Below are 19,328 nucleotides of genomic sequence, written 5' to 3'. Positions count from 1 at the left end.
CACAGAGACTGCCAGCCCTACAGCCCTGCACTCTTGACTCCATGCTTAACCTTGTCCTGCTTCATCCTGACACCCAGCACACCAACATTCAGTCTTCCCAAACTGAAAGAAAACACTTCATCCTTTAGTCATAGGATTTCCTGGATTTCATAGCTCCTGCTTTGTACAGAAGACAGAATTCAGATCAAATAAGAAATACAATTTATTTATTTCAGATGGCATTATAAACTGTCCTCCCATGTGCACACACCAGATGGAGATAAGAATCTGGCTGGAAGGTTTAGCCTTACATTGTGTGGCACAGAGGTAACAGCATATCAGATTACTGAGAGAAAAAAATCTTCAGAGAAGATTCCATAAATCTGAAATAAATTTTATTTAAATTGCTTTTAAACATATTATGCAAATCTACAACATAACGAGCAGTTCTGAGTAATTTCCTCGAATAAATGAACACATGGCACTACTAACACCTAATGTGATAATGCAGTATTAAAAAGTTCTCACAGGGATACCACAAAAATCAAAAGCTGTCATCTGCCTCTCAGCCATTTGTAAGCCACCTCCACCTTTTCACTCTAAATGATAATCTGTTTCCCCTTTTTTCCTGTGTACTGCTGATTGTGGAGGGAAAATAAGTAATGAACAGATTTGGACAGGTTACATTTTCCCCTTGGCAGGGTCTTACTCTTTGCTCTTGTGCTTACCATCTGAAGCTCTTTTTGTGGGGTGCAAATACTCCTATTTCCACAATCACCAGAAGAGAGAAAATACACAAAAAGGCCGATTCCTGCCCTGCCACAGAGAGAGGAGGGAACAAATCTTCCCTGCCATCTCCCTTGGTGTGTTTCACTGATGGCTTGATGAGGACCTAGTAACAAGCTGATCTGTCCTATCACCCACCATTTGCCAAATACACACACACATGCTGTTAATCAGTTCTAGTGGCCAAAATGATGCCTGTGGAAACAACACATCAGTGTCAGCATGGGCTCCAACCACACTAGGCCACACATATCCAGAGTGACCATACTCAGCACCCACCACCATCCTGTCCTAAAGGAAGTAAGAAAAAAATAGTCCCAAATGATTCTGAGATTTGTTACTATAATTTAAGGTTGTCTTTGGGTCTTTCTATTTCATCTCCAAAGCAGGACAGGCAAGAATTGCTTCCAACAGATGACATAGTAAACGAGAGCTGTAACAACATGCCTGGTTTTAATACCATATAATTCCATACTATGACACACAGCATAAATTGATAAAAACTGTCTCATTTTAATGAATGACTGTTATCAAGAAGAAGCAATCTGAAATGCATTGCCAGTATCCTGGTCTCTTAACACCCATAAAATCTGCAGAAAGTTGTTCCATGTCACAGGTAAAATGTTCAAGGGTTAAGCTGCTTGCTTAAAGCCCAAGACACCAACAGATTAAAGTCTAGGAATTATTGCTCCCAGCAATGTCAGTGGAGCCCTGGACAATACCATGAAGTTTTACTCAAAAGTAACACAGTGCAAGTCCTCAGGCCTCTCAGCTCTCTCTGGAAAAATCCTGGGTTGTAGAAACTGTACTAATATAGAGTGCACACACTGGGATTTCAACAGTATGCTGTGATTACAACTAATAACAGCTAGCAAGACAATTCTCAGGACAAGAGGCCAAAGTGCCTCTGTGAAAAAGGTGATGGAAAAGCACAAAATTATTTTTGTAAGGAGAAAGTTTTCTCAGTCTTCCTGCAAAAAGGAAAAGCCTCCATCCTGTTCCTCTGGCTAGAAAAGGACAGGTATATCAAACAAAAGCTGTTCCGGTTTACCACGCTGCCTTCTCCACTACAGTACTGAAGATTTTATTGCATGCTATAAAGAGAGGAAAAACTCATCTTGTAGTCATATAAACACAGTGAACAACACAGAATAAGTATCAATTACTTTTGCAAGTTCCAGTGATAGCTTCGAACCCTGAGGATAATTTCAAATGGTATGACAAAGTCTTCAGTTAGATTAAAACATCAAAAGCAAACTAGCATTCAAAACCAAACAATTTCGTCTCTGCTGAGGAAGTTACAATAAATTTTCTGAACTGGCAGATTTCCCTCCTAGCTGTTCAGCTGTTCCTTTCCCACAGGTAAAATAAGTCAATCTGTTTGAGAAGACAATTTGCCACCCAGCTTACTTAATGCCACACATTAAAATTAAATGACTGACTAATTTTGTTGTCAAAGAGCTGTTTTAATGGGAATTCATGGTTAAAAGAAACAACCCCAATAGGGAAATAAAATCAGATGATGCTGACTTCCATGTGAATCAGATCTAAATAAAATAACTGTCCAACTTTTTGCCTCTTTTTACATGGAACTTTTCTCAACTCCTTCAACAGGTCCTGCATATATGTCAGTCCCTGTTCAGTTTAATGCCATGATCCAACTTTGGCTCAGTGATGTCAGCATAAACACAAACATGACTAACAGAAAACAATAGATCTGTGACAAATTTTTGCTCATCTGGAATTGAACATAATAAATTCTTATAGCATATAGCAAGCCAATGTAGCTGCATTTTCCCTTCCCCTTGTTCCAACATATGTGGCTGTGGAAAGTGCGTGGCAGTGGTGCTGGGTGAATTCACACAGGGCCCTGCAAGGCTTTGCAGAGACATTTGAAGCAGCTTTAAATAAGTTACTGTGGTTCTGGAAAGCAACTTGTCCACTTTTAGTTCCCTGCATGGAGCCCAGCCCAGGAAATACCCTGGCAGAGTCCTAAGGGAGTGCTACAGTCCTGCCCCAGCCCAGGAGCAGCTTCAGAGCCAGCCCAGGATCTCCACACGACACTGCCCTACGACACAGAGGCAAAAAAAGTGTTAATTTTGCTTTCAGAAAAAGGCAGGGAAATTCTTTATCTTCACAGCATAAGTCAACACCTGAAAAGGCTTTCCTAGTCATGGTGTGAGCTCATTTGATTCATCCTAGAGCACCATTCTTAACTGAAAGAATAAAAGTCACTCTGAGGTTGAGTACCACCTTTGAAATGGTCTGTGGGAGCATGAAGCAAGACTCATCCTTGCTTTTAGATAGATGAAGGGCTAAAGCTCAAGCCACTTCACTGGCCTTTGCCTACAAAGGACCAAAAACCCAAGTGCACACTGACCAGCACTGCTGGGGTCTGCTCCACATTCCCTTGATTTCAAATAATCTTTACAATTCAGGTGAGCAATGCCTGTTTTCAAAGGCCAAGTAACATGCATACACTCATGGATATACATGCATTAATAACAGGGATTAGCTGCCACTAGCCAGAACCATTTGCTTACAATATTTGGAATATCCTGAAGAAGCCTTTACAATTTTAACTCAGATATTCTTGCTCTACTTTATGTTCTAGGTTGCTTTGCTGAATGATTTGGGTCAAGTCTTGTGTGTTGACCTAGAGGTCAGTCATGGCAGACACTTGGAAGAGTTTCTCTGACACCTGCCCTGCTCTGATCATGTTTCCTTATTCCTCCTTTTGGAGAGATTTTACAGATTACAGCAGTTCTCAGCATGCAGAAGTGTGTCTTACTCTATATGAATAGATGTTATTAGCATTGTTTATGTGATGCCACAGGTAAATGGACAATTTCAAAGAATTTAAAACAAGGCCCATTGTGCACATTGTCACCATTTTATTTCAGAGCTCTTCCAAATATCCCAGAAGTTTGGACAAGAGAAATTTCTGCTGTGCTCTGGCTTTGGCACATGCCTTTTAACAGATGGAAATTATTGTTATGTAGCCTCAGGTCATATCAGGATCTCTTTTTGTTTCTGTAATGAGGCCCAATTAATACCTAATACTGACTTTCTGCCACTCAAAGGATTTTAAAATATCAGGATTTCAGCCAGAACTGTAATGCTGATGTGTGCTTTTATGATATAATCTAACTGTAATTACCCAAACCAATATCAACATAATAGTCATTCTTATTCTATAGGAAACCTGGGTATTCCACTGTATTCAAAAAATGCTTACTCTAAAAGACTTTTCTCACTCCCATTGCAGGGTCAGCATTTCACCTTATGTGAAGTAGAGTTGCAAATTAGAGAAATTAGAGTAATTACATTGAGCTAGACAGGCTTTGGGCTTGTCTCTTATTTTGCTGTAAAATAAGACAGGCCAGGACAGGACAGGACAGCTGTCACTCTGTGCAACCTTACCATGTAGCATTAGAAATATCTGCACTGAGAAGTGGTTTAGAATAGCTATTTTGTAGTGATTTACTGCTAATTTTGTAGACAAAACCCTAAAGCCAGATTTCTATTTTTAGGACTTATGACTTTCAGAAGGTTTTACATTAAATGACAGCAATTAAAAACTTTATTTACAAAATATTCACAGATTAATACTCAATTATAACTTATTCAGCATGCAGACCTCCAGGGTAAACACTAGCCCTGAAAAGATCATGAATGCTTGAAATTTTTTAACTTTTACCTGGGTATTAGAAGTTTGGACTGAATATTTAACAATTCTGGGCAAATGATAAGATGACACTGAAGTTTACAGTTCAGCTTTTTCTCTTTCTCTATGTGCAACACAGGGAACCTCCTGGAATGACTCTCAGCATCTTTGCTGAATCCAAAGGACTGTTCACTAACTGTGGTTTCCAGCTGCTGCCCAACATACCACCAAATTTCCCAAATTTCCACCAAACTCTACATCCTGACCATCATACTTGAAACAGATTAAGACAGAATTGGATTGCCCAAATACATTACAAAAGAGAAACTTACAACCAAGACTAAACTGAATGATACTAAAATATAGTGAAATTAATGTAAATAAGCTTAGTATCTTCTTTCCCCTCCTCCCTTTCTCTCCTTAGAAATATTCAAAGATCAGATAGCTGGCAAGATAAACAGTAAATGCTACTGCAATTTAATGGGGGCTATGTACCAGAAATGGTAAATAAAATTACAGAAGTTGCTTTACTATTACATGGTAAAATTTTTAAAAATATATTTAATTACTACTCTCAGAAACTGTGCTAAAAATAGGTTCTTGAGTTGCATTTTTTCTACATGACAGATAAATGTAGGAATGTAGCCTTCTCAAGGAACTGTTTGTACTAGGCACTGCATTTCCTCTCCACCCAGCAGAACTTCCAGAAGAAGAACATATGAATTTTGCAAGTATATCGAGGAGATAATAGTTACCACAGGCTGTAAAACTGGAAGATCATAGACATGCAAGTATATGCAGGTGCTACAAGCAAGCTACATTTTCTTCCTGCCAAAAAGGCCTCTCTAATCTCCAAGCTAGTGAAAATGTCCTCATGGCTCCAATATTTTCCCTGCAGCCACAACAATTTTTAAAATACATATGCAGCCATTTGATTTTGTCCCCTAGAAGAGCAAACCCAGCAAGTGACAGTGTCCATCAAACTCCCTTGAAGGCTGCATACATTTTATATACATCTTGCAAATTAGTCTGCATACTCAGGTTCTCTGTACTTATTTAAATCCTACCATCACTTCACAAGAAGAAGGAAGAATGTTGATTTTAGCCAACAAGGTTTAATTTACTCAAAACAACAGCATGGTCATGCCTTGTACAGCTGAAAGAATAGCCCTGTTTCCGTGGGGAATGGCAGTGTTTGGTGCTATGAACTAAAAAGCATTTGTCCCAAACAATGCCAAAGCAGAGGGGAAGCAGCGCAGCCCCAGGTCTGACTCTGCTGTCCCACTCCTCCTGGCCTGGCTGGGTGGCACTTGGCTTCTCCAAAAAATGCCAAGAACTCACCTCAGAATGATTAATGCCACACCTTCTAACTAGGATGCATTCCTTTTCTACACATACCTGCAGAAAGCTGTTGTCCTCAAGTTGTCACACTCTGGAAGCGTTTTTGAGGGAAAACAGCAAAAGGCAACAGCAGAGACACTTCCCAAAGAAGATGTTCACCTGCAATATCTTCCATCTGAGTTTGCCAGTGCTCAAGCCCTCTAACCAGCCACCTCAGCTCCACAGAAATCTTTTCTGGGAATTACACAACGACCAAGTGCCTGCTCCTTACCACAACACTTACTCCTTGCTTGAGAATTTAAGCTTTAATTAAAAGTTTCTACACCTTATGCCTGCAAGGAAAATTTATCAAAACACAAGCAGAACATAAACCTTCAACCCATATAAAGCTTGAGACAACTGCTCAGAAATTCTGTTTTTCTTCTTAACACATCACTGAAATGAAATCACAGCATTTCCTAAAGGCAGCTTCACTGAAAACACTGGATTTTTAATAAATATTTAAGTGTCGTTCTCAGGGGGTTTTTGCCACCCTTCTTAAAGCAGTCTACAATATTTTTGCCTTCAGCTTTGCTGGTTTTCCCCTCAACAATCCCAAAAGAAAACCTATACCTTTTCTGCTATCTAAAACATATTTAAAAGCAAGATATTGACAGACTACAATAAATCGTACAGAGCAACAGTATAATTATTTATTTAGCAGAGATTTCCAACAGGCATGTATTGACACATTTGCTTAGGCAAAATGCCTTTCCTTCCAAAAAAACTTGAGCTGCAACCAAGAGTTTCAGGAAAGGCTGCAAGGTGTTGGGGCTGGGCAAGGACAACTATGGGGGTACAGCTCTTTTCTCACAAGCTTCTTTGTCACACACACTGGCACAAAATTTCCTCTTGGCCATGTATCTAACACCACAATTAAAAGCTGTTAATGTCCATGGAATCCGTTACCTTCCATGGGAATTGAGCATACATACCACAAGCTGCACTACACCAAGCACCCCCAAAGGAGAAAAGCCTCCACAAAGAACATTCCTGAGCAAGACCCAAAGCCAAAGGGCAAACCTCATGCTGCTTGTGGCTCATCCCTGCCATGCAGTGCCACCTCACACTCCAGAACAAGAGTTCCAGCCTCCAGGGAAAGGCAGACAGACACTTCAGCCATGGCACACTGCAGAGGCCACACAAACCCAGGTTTGTTCCAGGACCAAACCACAGAGGCAGCGAGGCATGGCAGTGATTTCACAAATCCACAGTCACTCATGTCACTGCTTCTCTTTCCACTGAGCCCAAAGCTGCACAGGGAGCTGTCGGCAGCCACAGTCCCTCTCCCCATCCCAGGAATGCTCTCCCTCCTCCTCCTCTGCTCCCTACCACAGCTCAGGGTGACTCAGCTCAGCTCCCAGGAGGAAAATCATCCCTGCTGCTCATGCACATGAACTCTATCTGTCCACAGTGATACACATGCCCTTTTGAGGAACCTCAAAAAGGAGAGGAAGAGAATCTATGGGGAATGGTAGGACAGAAGTGGATTGGCACACACAGCCACAGCCATCCTGCATTAAAATGAAGCTACATCCATGTGGTTTTCCAGGAAAAAGGCTGCTATAGGATCTTCCATTGGACATCATTCAGCGCAGTGAGATGGGCTGCACTTGCACAAATTGCCCCAAACTTTTGTACATTGATTTTATTCCTCATGAAATTATCAAATGAAAAAGCTATTAAACTTACTTCATACAAAAACCAAATTTATCTTCTATATTGAGCCAAGAGTATTGACATTGCCACCCTGCTGGTACCCACTGAAGAGTCTTATAGTAGGCTGCTCTATTGCACAGATTGTTTTTAAAGTTTCAAACACCTGTGCACTGTCACAAATCTTTCCAAAGTTTATGGCTTCCAGTCATTCACCTAATAACTGTAAAAGTGCCTTCATGGGACTATATGGTTTAAAGGAGGAAAACAAGGGGGAATCCAGTGTATCACCACTTCTCCTACCTTAACTGAATGCCTTACATCCATTTCTCTTCTTTCACTCCTGTTCAGGTATGAATGATAGCATCCAGTGAACATACCCCTGGGAAGAATGGAGCTTCCTTCACCACAGAAATTCTGTTTTTGTGAAATTTTTCAAGCTGATAAATATCCTTATAACACACAAGTTTCCAGTTCAAAGGATAGTGCTCTGCCTCCACAGCACCCAGCTCCCATAGTGGTGCTAAAAAGAGGAATTTGGCTCAACTCTAACTACACACTATGCCAGAAACAAAAAGGAAAAAAAGAAAAAGCTCCAAATTCAATAGTCCTCATTCCTTTTATTGTAAATACATTTTCTAATCCAGTGGTCCAAATCACAAATTCATGAGCTGGTTGTGTGCAGGGCCTGATAAATCCCGAGCCAGTTAAAAACCAACACGCACTGATAAAAGATCAGTCTATGAAAGTGAAAGGTTTGAACAAGTGGGAACAACTTCACTTTTTTGTTAGGGCAGTGCTTTGTTGCATATACAGACATGAAGAGCTCTGGAACCAGGGCCGGTGCAAAGATGGGAATTGAACTGAAACGTGAGGAAGCTCTTCCCACTGCTACCGGCACTTAACGCAGCTGCCATCAAAGAATGCCTCTCACCTGAATTTTTTCAAGACACAAAAATAAATTACCACGAGTCACCATTTCTTGATCTCTTTCTGAACAAGAGCACACACAAAAAATTTTATAAACCCCTTTGTGCAATACCATTTCTAGTATATTGACAAATACTCAAATTACTGAAAAAGCCCACAGGCCCTGGGGATGCTGCATGGTAGGGAAATGTTTGTATTTTGAGCTCTACCAGTTCTACTGACCAAGATATACTGTTGCAAACACTGAACTCATCAGGGGATTAAAGAGTTAATAAGAACACAGGAAACTGCACAATTACATAAAGTACAATCTGTCACTTAGATATTGGAAATGGACTATGAAGATGCCAGGATAAGTGCATGTACTTATATACAGAGAACATTTTAAACAGTTGACCATGATTTATACGTGCAGCAGCTGTCACAGACACTATTTCTGACATCCAAAGAGCCTATGCATACTTTCAGTGGGAGAAATTTCTAGTTATTTGCCATTTTGTAGAACTGTAAATCACATAAATGCTCATATTATTACCATGTGCTCTGACAGTTTGCATCAACAGACCATCTTGGAAGAATTACAGTGATGAATTTTTGACAGTATCTCATATAGCTGACAAACATTTATTTGAAATGCTGTGGTACAGAACCTGCCTCTTTCCGATCTTGAGATTGACCCTAATGTAAACTATCGCATACAACAGATCAAAAAATATATAGCCTGGCTCTCAATTTGTGATCTCATTGTCATCATTCAATGGTTCCCATAAAGATTGTTTATTATTGATGTGAAATGCTGGAACCAAAATATCCTGTAGCTGGAAGCTGGAAGTCTCAGTAACTGAGTCAGAGTGACTCTTCTGGCCTTCCCTCAATATGCTTTATTTCTTCTATTGAATAAACAAACAGTCCCATTCTGTAATGACAACACGAGCCAGGATTTTCCCATATTGTTTTGACAGATGTTGTCAGGGACTGATTACAAAAACCTGTACACCTAGATACTTAAATGCTGTGATATTCCCTAATACAACTGAACTACGTGCAGAATAAACTAATGTCATAGGAAGTTCAGCTAATGAAAAGCCTCTGACTATGGAAATTAAACTGCAAAATAATTTTTCCAACTGCAACAAAACTGTTTTTAAGGGTACTGGAGATAAAAATATGTTATTTGGTACATTGTACTAATAGAGCACACAAAACAATGATGGACTGATTACAAAAATACCTCACTGTTTGGTTCAGGCACCTTGCAGGGAAAGACCAGGTCCTTTTCCAAAAGTCTCAATACTCCAAAGCCCTCAGCCAGCACAGCCAGACCAACCCTAGCTGCTACTTGGCTCAGTAAATTCAGTCAGAATTTAATCTATTAATTATGGTTTTGTGCTCCGTTTTTACAGGTAGGGGGAAAATGCATCAAAACAGGTAGGCTTGAATTATATGCAATTATTTTAAAGATTTTTCTGGGATTTGTATTGCACGTGGGTTGGGAGATGCTGTTTCACTGACCCATGGTTATTTAAGAAAAATAAATAAAAGTAGGCTGAATCCCCACTACTTTTACACACAGAACTGTGAAACAGAATGATTTTCTATTATCAGGTGTTAATGTGCCCTTTGTAACTGTTAAAAGGAAACCCAGACACTGCACCATGGGCTGCCTTTTTGAATGCTGCTTTTCAGGTCTGTAGCCCCCACTGGACCTGACATTTACTTGTTAAATAGATCACAAAGTGAGTTTCAAGAGGACAATATTTTTCTAAGCTCAGGGAGAAGGAGGGGACATCACAGTGAGGGTATTTAGACAAGCCAGACACTGTTTTTGCAAACCTGACCCACTAATAATGCTGGAAATTAAAAACCTTTTGCAAACCTGGTTGAATACTAATTCTGGAAATTAAAATCCATAGCTCTGTATGATTGACCAAAGAGATCTTACATCATTTTTTCAATGCAGAATGAGACACTGCACAATTCATATGTACAAAGTGTATTTCCTCAGTACTTCTCTAGATTCCACAGAAAGAGATTTGCATGTATGTGTGCATACAGACTGAGGGGAAGGTTGAAAAGAGATAAAAGGGTATCAACACTACACTGCTCATTTGCAACAGTTGAATCCTTATGTGGTTGGTTGGAGGAAGATCCTAACTAGATACGAGCCAAAAAATATTCAGTGATCAAAAGTTTTCACTACTGTCTCTAATAAAATACTTCCCTTGGTTAGAAAAAAAAAAAAAAAAGAGAGAGAGAGTTTGATTTTTTTTTATTAGCTGTGGAAATGTATCATTTCATGGCTTTTCTTCTGTCATATGTCTTCAGGTGTGTTAAACAAGCCCAAACCTGAGAATTTTGCAATTTTTCTATTTAGAAATAACTTTAAATGTAACCTATAACTGAAACATAAAGGTTTAATTCTTCACCACTGTGAAGAAAATTTGAAATCTATTCAAGCAATATAGTGCAGTTAGCATCCAGAAGGGGTTTAGGTGGGATTTATAATACCCCAGTCTTTCCAAGGATACAGGCCTAAGTGACAGGACCTGCATGCCAAGGACAAGACCAAAGCCCACTCTTAACCTTGCAAAATTTTCCAATGATTTTCATTACTATTAGACTGATTTGATAGAAATCTCACAAAAGTGAAAGCAGTCTTCTCAATAATCATGTTTCTTTTACAAAACCTTAGCTTTCTTCATACTAAATACATATAAAGAACATTTTTTCAACAAATGCAGCACCACCAAATTGAAAGCAATCGCTGCCTAGGAAGGATTATGAACTGTCTATCATCCCTCTGTGCCCTAAGTAGGGTCAATAAGTCATTCTTGCCATGCACAATATTATGTAAGAAATTACAAAGGGGCCCTATTTAGATGACCTCCTTTTTTTGTTTCATATTCTAATTGCCCAGCTAAAAAGAACTCTCTGTCCCAGTGGAAACTTTGGGAGCAGCACTGAGCGAGCTGAGCACACAGGAGCACTTTACACGTGCACTCTGACCTCTCCTGACACTGCAGGTCCTTTTCCAATTTCCAAAAGTTTCCAGGAGGAAGCAGAGGGAGTCAGCCCTGTCTGTGTGATGTCTCAGTGACATTTTGCTGAGATGATAGTTCACTGGGATTTGCACATCTGAAACTCCCTCCAGGGAGGCTTGTGAGAGCTTCAGCCTAACCTACTTTCAGCACTCCATGGAGGAATTCTGTTCCAAGAGCCAGCAGCCACTGATGGCAGCAGGAAGATGCAAAGGAGTGCAAAGGGACCTCAGCCCTGTAGGACCCAGTGAGGCCTAAAAACCACTCAAAAAAATGAAACATCCCCATGAAGTTACTGAAAATTGAGGTCCGATTTAAGGAAAAAAGGGTATTTTGGGGACAACAGTACTATTGAACTAACACAAAACCAAAAACAAGTATGCCTTAAATGAGAGTCTAGCAAAAGCAAATTTGAAAAAAAACATATTCACCCTCCAATATCTTTGAAACCATTTATGCTTCCAGCTAAAAAAAGGTGTCATTGTGAGAGATACGTGATGACACTCATAATATTTCTAGCCATAGGATACATTAGATGATTGGAAAACCAGAGTCAGGCTAAGTCTGGTTTGCTCTGTTACCTGAATTCCAGACCTGAAGCAGCTGTGGCAGAGGAGAGAGCTCTCCAGCACATTCATGGACCCCCACACTGAACTTTTTAATGTGCCTCCACAGACAGAACAAATTGTGGGTATTTGCACCTCTCTCTTATTTTTTCCCTTGTCTCATATCACAGAGTCCCAAGGACTATCTAATATATTCGTTTTTAAAGGCATCCTCTTTTCATGCCTCCTGAATCCAATTTAGACTTCAAACTTTAATTCATTGAAGGGGGATGATACCTGGTACCTCAGTGAAGAAAATGAAGACTGTTAAATCCATGTGATTCATTTTTCAGATGAAATAAACCCCTCTAGGAAATAGTGGAATAAAATAGATCCCCAAAAACCAAACCAGGTAGGTATCATCTTTAATTCAAATACATTTATTTGCACTGTTCTGGGCACCTTCAGTGGTTATTGCTTCCTGCATGCAAGAACAGAAATGTAAAGCAGAACCAGTGGGTGAGGGCAAGATGCCAAGGAAGCAAAGTAAATAAAAATAAAAAAGGCAGGAAAATTTCATCTCTAGTGACAGAGGACATAGCACTCCTGATTATATCACATTCCTCCCAATGGGTTATATACAAATGAGGACTGGCAAGGTGAGGTGTCCTTGTAGCAGATAATCACAAGCTGGGCCACAAGTGCTTTTCCCAAAGTTTGGCTGTGGGAGTGCTGATTGCAGCCCAGCCTTGCTACAGTCAGACCCTTCAACCCTTACACATGGTGCAGCACGATTTATTTTACACAGTGAGCAGAGGCACACCTCTCCTTCTCCCTCCCACACCTGCCGAACCATGTCAGAGGAATACTCCCCTCAAATTCCCTTCCATTAAACTGTAGCTGATAGGGCTGCAGGAAAGCAAAAAAAGTGCTTTTGCCACAATAACTGCAATCCAGTTGTTCCAAACAAGAAATATTTGTAACTCTTCAAGGCTATCAATGATCCTAGAAAATAATTCTTGAAAAAGCTTTGCTTAGTTTAATCCACACGGTTGATGAGTCTCCAGTAAAACTTTCTGTACTTTATACACAGAGATCTACAGATTTATTTCATATCTCTATTATGTTATTCATATAAATTTGTCATTTGAAATTATTTTAGGCATAATGTTTACAGAATTATTTCAGTAAGAAAGCTTAGTGCAGAGGGATTCTAGCTTTGACTGCTGAAACCACTTGGTCTAATCATTTCTGGGAGTAAATAAATGTTATGAGACTTCATGGAGAAACTATTATCCAAATTACTGAACAACAACAGAAAAGCCTTTATTATGTTCCAGGAATGCATTTCTGGCAGAGAAAATAACATTTGTATACAATGTCTTTTTATAGATTAGACAGGAGAAAAATGCCTGCATTGATGTACTGCAAACTGCAGGGATTTTTTTCTTTCCTGAAGAATTACAAGTGACATCAGTTTTCAAAATTTCTGAGGAGAAGAGAACACACTTTGTTAAAAGAATTCCAGCATTTTTTATCCTGCTAAATTGTGTACTAAGACAAACTTTCCCATTGTTTATTGTTTGCCAGGTCATGGCTCTGGTGTAAATAAAAAGTGCTTCAAGCTCTCAAATATTCCTCCTGAATAATTATTTTATTGTTTTCTACTGAGCAAAGTGGCAAAATGATCTGACTGAGATCTGTAACACTGTTTGCCAGGGGCTTGAAGCTTTTGTCTGCAGTGCAAAAAATAAAACTGTGAGTTCTCAGCAGACTGTCCTCAGGATAGTTATTCCTGGATCATGTTGGTCCAAGCAATCCTCTTCAATGGTCAAATAAGTTGTACAAAAAAACTAAGCAGTAATCACGGGGGTTCTGGAGAGGAAAACAGCTTATAAGATTTTCCCAAGAGAGGTAAGCAAAATACATAGTGTAGAGGAGAAAAAGGAAAGATCCAAGGTGTTGGGATCTTACAGTAAATTTCTAGACAATTCTACTTGTTCTTCCCTTCATCACTCCATAACTGGCAGAGTTTTGGGCCACACCACTGAAGCTCTCTGACCCATCAAACAAATCTGTGCTCTGAAATAAACCTGACCTTTCCAGGTTTGTTGGTTTTGACTGTCAAAATATTAATGCTGGAAGCAGCAGGAGCAGCAGCCAGGCTGGGATGGATGGAACCCCCTGTGGAGGAGGACTTTAACCAAACACCTGCAGATCTTGTGTGTCCAGCACCTGCAGCATGGAGCTGTATCCTCTCGGTATTAACAAAGCCCAAATGAAGCTGCACCTAAATCCCAGTGCCTTACATCACATTAAAGAACAAGTTGTCTCTAAAGCCATCTCAGTAAGTCACTCAAGCATATTCTTGGATGACACCTACTGTCACAGCTGCACTGAGGCTCAGCTAGCAAGTTCAACAAATCCCATAGCAGGATCTATTTCAATGATTAAAAATATAAGTATTTACTCATGTTTGCTCTGCTCTCCATCTCCTCTTATTTATTTTTTTTCTAGTATATGAAGGAAATAGCCTTGTAGAGCAAAAAATCCCTCCAATGAAGTGTGGTGGCATAGAGATCAGCCTGCTGCCTTGCAGTAAATCAACAGCTTTACCATTAGAGAAAAGATAAAATGTCTTTGATCTCAGTACAACCTGTGTGGAACTCTCAGTGATCAATGAAAGAAGCACCTCATTATAGATCCTCCATCTAAAAGGAGAAGTTAGCTGAGAAGATGAGATAGAAGGCAATCTCAAAAAGCCAATATAAACTTCAGAGTAAGAAATTGGGTTCTGAAGAAATTGTAGTGCATGGCTCATGTTGCTAGAACAGACCTAGCTAGAAGTACCCAGATCTTGATTCAAACACGTTCTTTGTGTTGCACAACAAAGCCATCACATTCCCCAGAGAAGCCTCTATCCTCCTCAGTCTATCTCCTTTAAATGAACAAAGAATCCATTTAAAGATATTCAGTTTCAAAATTATTCAGTTTTGGCACTCCACCACAGCCTCCTGAGGGGACCAGCAGCAGCACAGGGCCGTGCTTTCTGCCCTCATAAAGCTCCCTTGTTGAGAGGCAGCCCATGAAGTGTCCTTTCAGTTTTTACTGTCAATAGTGATACATCACATTGGGATCACACACCTCAGGCCAGGCAGTCACAAAGCCCTTTACCAGACCTCATTTCACACAAGAGCTGGAAATGCACATCCCACCCATGCACAGATATCCCCCCAGCACATCCCCTTTTACCTGCACAGCCCAGCTGATCCCTCAAACCTCCCAGCTGAGCACTTACCCAGCTCAGTTGGATTTAGATGGCAAAAGAAAGCAGGATTGCATTATTCTCTGCAGGATTTTGTAAACTACGAAATTTTATACTCAAATATTCCTTGTAACATGTATCCCTATGCTACAAGACTGCATAACAATTCATGCATTTATGTTAAATAATTCAGGCCAAATATATGTTGCAATATTAAAAGTAAATTGTTAGCAACAAAAACTGTGAGAAAGAAAAACAATCATCCCTGTCTTTCTCCACATGAGAATTGCGGAGGTATGAAGTTGGTTTTTTTACATTTACTTGCACTAACAAGCATAGCAATAGTTGTTCCTTGTACCTTGTGATGTCAGAGAGTGTTGCCAAAGGTAAAACTATTGCTCTGGATATGAACATGGTTCCAAGAATGCATTTTGTCCCCCACATAATTTTTTGCAATGGGTCAGTTTCATTTTTGAGCTGTTCACAGCCTTTATAGACTGAAAACAGAGGAACACTTCAAATAGAGGCACTATTTGGATTGTGTCTCTGCATACATCCCCTATGGGCTCAGAGGGGTGGAAAGAGTAGAACTACACAGCTACTGTTATTTTCTTCAGAAGGGTGATTTGAAAAGAATAAAGAATTAGCTTTTCCTTTAGGACCAGTCACAGAACCGAGCCAGTGTGGGTGAGAGGCTGGAAAACAGAAGTAAATTACTTTTCGTCCAACAATTGAAAGAAATAAAGGCAATTCCTTCCTTGGAGCAATCACATTTATAAAAATTGGTATCTAGAGACACAGTTTGACCCTAGAGGAACAGAGCTCACAGTAATGAGGTTGGGTGCCTTTCCAGGCAAAGTTCTCCTGGGTTGATGTGACAAAGACAGCATTCACATGGACTACCACAGAAGAAATCAAATAAAAATTAATCTGAATTCCTGATTTGTGGTTCTTACCACAGAAAACAGCAAGGGGACCACTCCTTGACTTTGGACAGAAAAATAACTTTGGTCCTGCTGGCAGGACCAGTATATGTGTGGAACAATAATTTCATTAAGGCCCAGGATCCTTTTTGTGAACCACAGCTGCATGCACTGATCAGCAAGGAATTTAAAATCTCATTTAAGTGTGATGTCCTCATTTATCAACTCTAGCTACCGCAACAAAATTAAGGTTTTGGACTACTGCCCTGAACTTCCCAATTTTGGAAAACTAAAACTTCACCATGTGCATGATGATTTTACTGCTGAAGTGGGAGGCTGGAGAGCTGCCTGTTGTGCCACCAAAAATGTGTCAGCAACTCTAGGAAGGTTAATGTCAGTTTATCCACAGGCTCTAGACAGACAGTGTGAGCCTTGACGTTATCTCTTCAAAAATTGTAAAGAGAGAGAGAGATCCACCATGGTGGTGAGGTTCTGCCTCAGCTCTTACAAGCTCCCAGATGCGAAGGACAACCTGAATCAGCACAGCCAGTCCCATATCTTGGGGAATTCAAGGATAGCTGCAAGTTTATGCTTCATCACTGACTATTGATCATTTTTCTTTGACTAGTTGGTCATTTCAGTAATCCTTATGCCATAAATCTGTAGCACAATGAATAAGGAAGTTTACCAAAGAGCTGGCTCCACAAATGCTTACAGGTGTTCGCAGATCTCTGCCAGCAAGACATCTCCTGCAGTACACTCAGATTTGTCCTGCTTACCTTCAACTATTTCCTACTGGAAATCATTCCTAGTGAAATTCTACTCAGCATGACACACACATCTGGTATACATTACTCTTTTATTTAAGTTTTCCACTGGCCATGTGTAACTATTTATATTACTTTAGTATTTCTTCTCTTCCTCCATTCATTTATTACACAGCTTCTATGTTTGGTAATAATTATCTGTCCTCACAACAACTTGTCCTCCAATTTTCCTACATGGAAAATCTTTACCAAATCAATGACTAACAAAAAAAAAAAAAAAACAAACAAACAAAAAAAACCCTAGAGAAATTATTTTTTAAAAATTCTGCAAACTTCAAAATCCCAGAACTGCTTCACAGCAGGTTTTAGTTTGTAATAGCAAACATGCTTCAAGGGCAGGAGCAATCCACAGTGTGGCTCTATGATAGCACCAGCAAGGGACAAAAAATGTTCTTCAGCTGCACTTTTCAAATAAATTACCAGTAAGAGAAAAATAAGGCAAGAATTGGTCACCTCACTGAGGAGCAAAGTTGACTGTTTGATGTAGGCAAAGAAACATGAGATCTGTTCTAGCTGTTTTCAGCAATCTCCCTATGAAGACAGTGCAGTAGTTGCACTTGCTTTCAGTTCACAGGTCACAATATTATGAGCAAACTGTCACACACCACTTTGGTGTAAATTATAAACTCTATTTGTAATCAGCACCAGCGATTTTCACTTTTAATCTGGAAGAGAGCCATTATCTTTTTGGCTTTTTTAAAGGTATTTTGTTCCAAGTTGTTCTGGTGTTTGGCAAATCCCTATAAAAGACCATTAGACCATTGTCCACTGAAAGGCAAAATGCTGGCATTCAAATTCCATTACACTATTGCCTCACCTGTGAGGACAGACCAAGAGTGCTGGGGTGATAGTGAGTTTAGGAAAGAGCTGTGAAAGGTGCACTAAAAGCAAGCAAACACACTCCTCCCACCCTCTCCTACTGCAAACAGTTAATTTCTGTCCCTGTGCCAGCAGGACTGCGGAGCCCAGGACCAGCTCTAGTGAACAGGGTGGAGGACAGTGGCAGAAAAACACAGGTCATGCAGCTCCTGGCACAGAAACCAGGGCCAAACCAGGGCTGACACAGGGGAGCACCTCCCTTAGGCCAATACCTTCCTTTGTACTTTACCATACATGAGGCATTGTCAAGGATTGAGATGCAGCACAATGTAAAAAGCAGAAGCCTCCATCCTCACAACTATTGGAGAACAGCACACACTCAGAAAAAATCCCCTTTCTGCCCAGGTAGAAGGAATTTTGCTACTACCCAGGCTTCAGATTGGGTCAAACTTTCATCTTTATCCATTAATTTGCTTGATAGCCCTCCACTGCTATACCACTTTCCTTAAATATAGGGCCAGGCTCTGTCCTCCAGAATTCTCTAGAGCACCAGAAAAATCTTCAGTGAAGGAATAGTAAATCCTACCTAAAATTAATAGATGTTTTAATGTAGAAACCAAAGTGCACTTCACTGTTCAGGAAACCAGCAGAACAGCCATTCCCCAGTCCTATGGGCAGTATAACCAGTGTAGGCTCCATGTGAGGCTTTTAATAAAGGAGGGTATATATTCAGATACCCAAAAATTTCAGAGTTTGACCTGCCAAAGGCATGAAGTAGTAGTGGCTTTTACTGTACAGAATCACTGAGTAAAACCACCCAGGGGAAAACTCCAGGCAAGTTCTCATCTGCTTGCCATTATAAATTATGTCGACCCTTCAGTCGGACTTATGTAATTCTCCCTGTGGAGACACACCGGAGTTGTACAACTTTTCAGCAAGTCATTCTGGGGAGAAGCCCAATAGAAATCTGCCTGTGTTTTGGCAGAATTTAAGGGCTAATATCCAAAGAAATAATCCAGAAAGCCAGCTTCCAAAGGATATTTAGCCTTGGGGACACCTAAAAATTTTTAAGTGTTCCCAAATTGTTTCATCCACACCTGTGCCGAAGTGCAGGGCAGTTTGGGAGGTTTCTCACACAGCTCCACCCAAGCTCCCCCAAGTCCTGAGCCCAGGCAGCAGTTCCTGCAGGCCAGTGAGCTCCCCAAAGAGACACTCAATCCCTGACTAATTGTGCAGCAAAGGAGGCTCTAGTTTGCAAACATCCAAACCCCAGCCCACTGCTGGCAAAATGAGATCAAGGAGGAAATACAGAGGGCTAATGCATCCTCTGCACCTGTTTGTTTGACCACTTCCTAAGCATCTCTTTCTTTTTCTCTAAGGTTACTGATATATCACATGGACCACTGGGCATAGGGAATACATCCATCATTGCACATATGCAGAAATGAAAAGTAAATGACATGAAAAATGTTATTATGCAGGAGGACCTAGATTCATCTTTTGATTTATACTG

The 19,328-nt window shown here is 40.2% G+C and overlaps 1 long non-coding RNA gene across 5 annotated transcripts in view; it reads right to left on the bottom strand.

Annotated features, from left to right (window-relative positions):
• Window positions 1-19,328, bottom strand: part of LOC141730425 (uncharacterized) — a 101,518-nt gene that overhangs the window by 24,904 nt on the left and 57,286 nt on the right. For 4 of the 5 annotated variants that reach the window (XR_012581907.1, XR_012581909.1, XR_012581906.1 and 1 more), the window contains one exon: window positions 8,287-8,402. The exons of the other annotated variant lie outside the window; for it this stretch is intronic. This is a non-coding gene — a long non-coding RNA (uncharacterized LOC141730425). The remainder of the gene's footprint in view (window positions 1-8,286; window positions 8,403-19,328) is intronic. 5 annotated transcript variants of the gene reach the window in all.

Source organism: Zonotrichia albicollis, chromosome 10, assembly GCF_047830755.1.
Source record: "Zonotrichia albicollis isolate bZonAlb1 chromosome 10, bZonAlb1.hap1, whole genome shotgun sequence".
Classification (NCBI taxonomy): domain Eukaryota; kingdom Metazoa; phylum Chordata; class Aves; order Passeriformes; family Passerellidae; genus Zonotrichia; species Zonotrichia albicollis.
The sequence above is the reverse complement of the archived record's forward strand: the minus strand, read 5'-3'. Positions and strand labels throughout refer to the sequence as shown.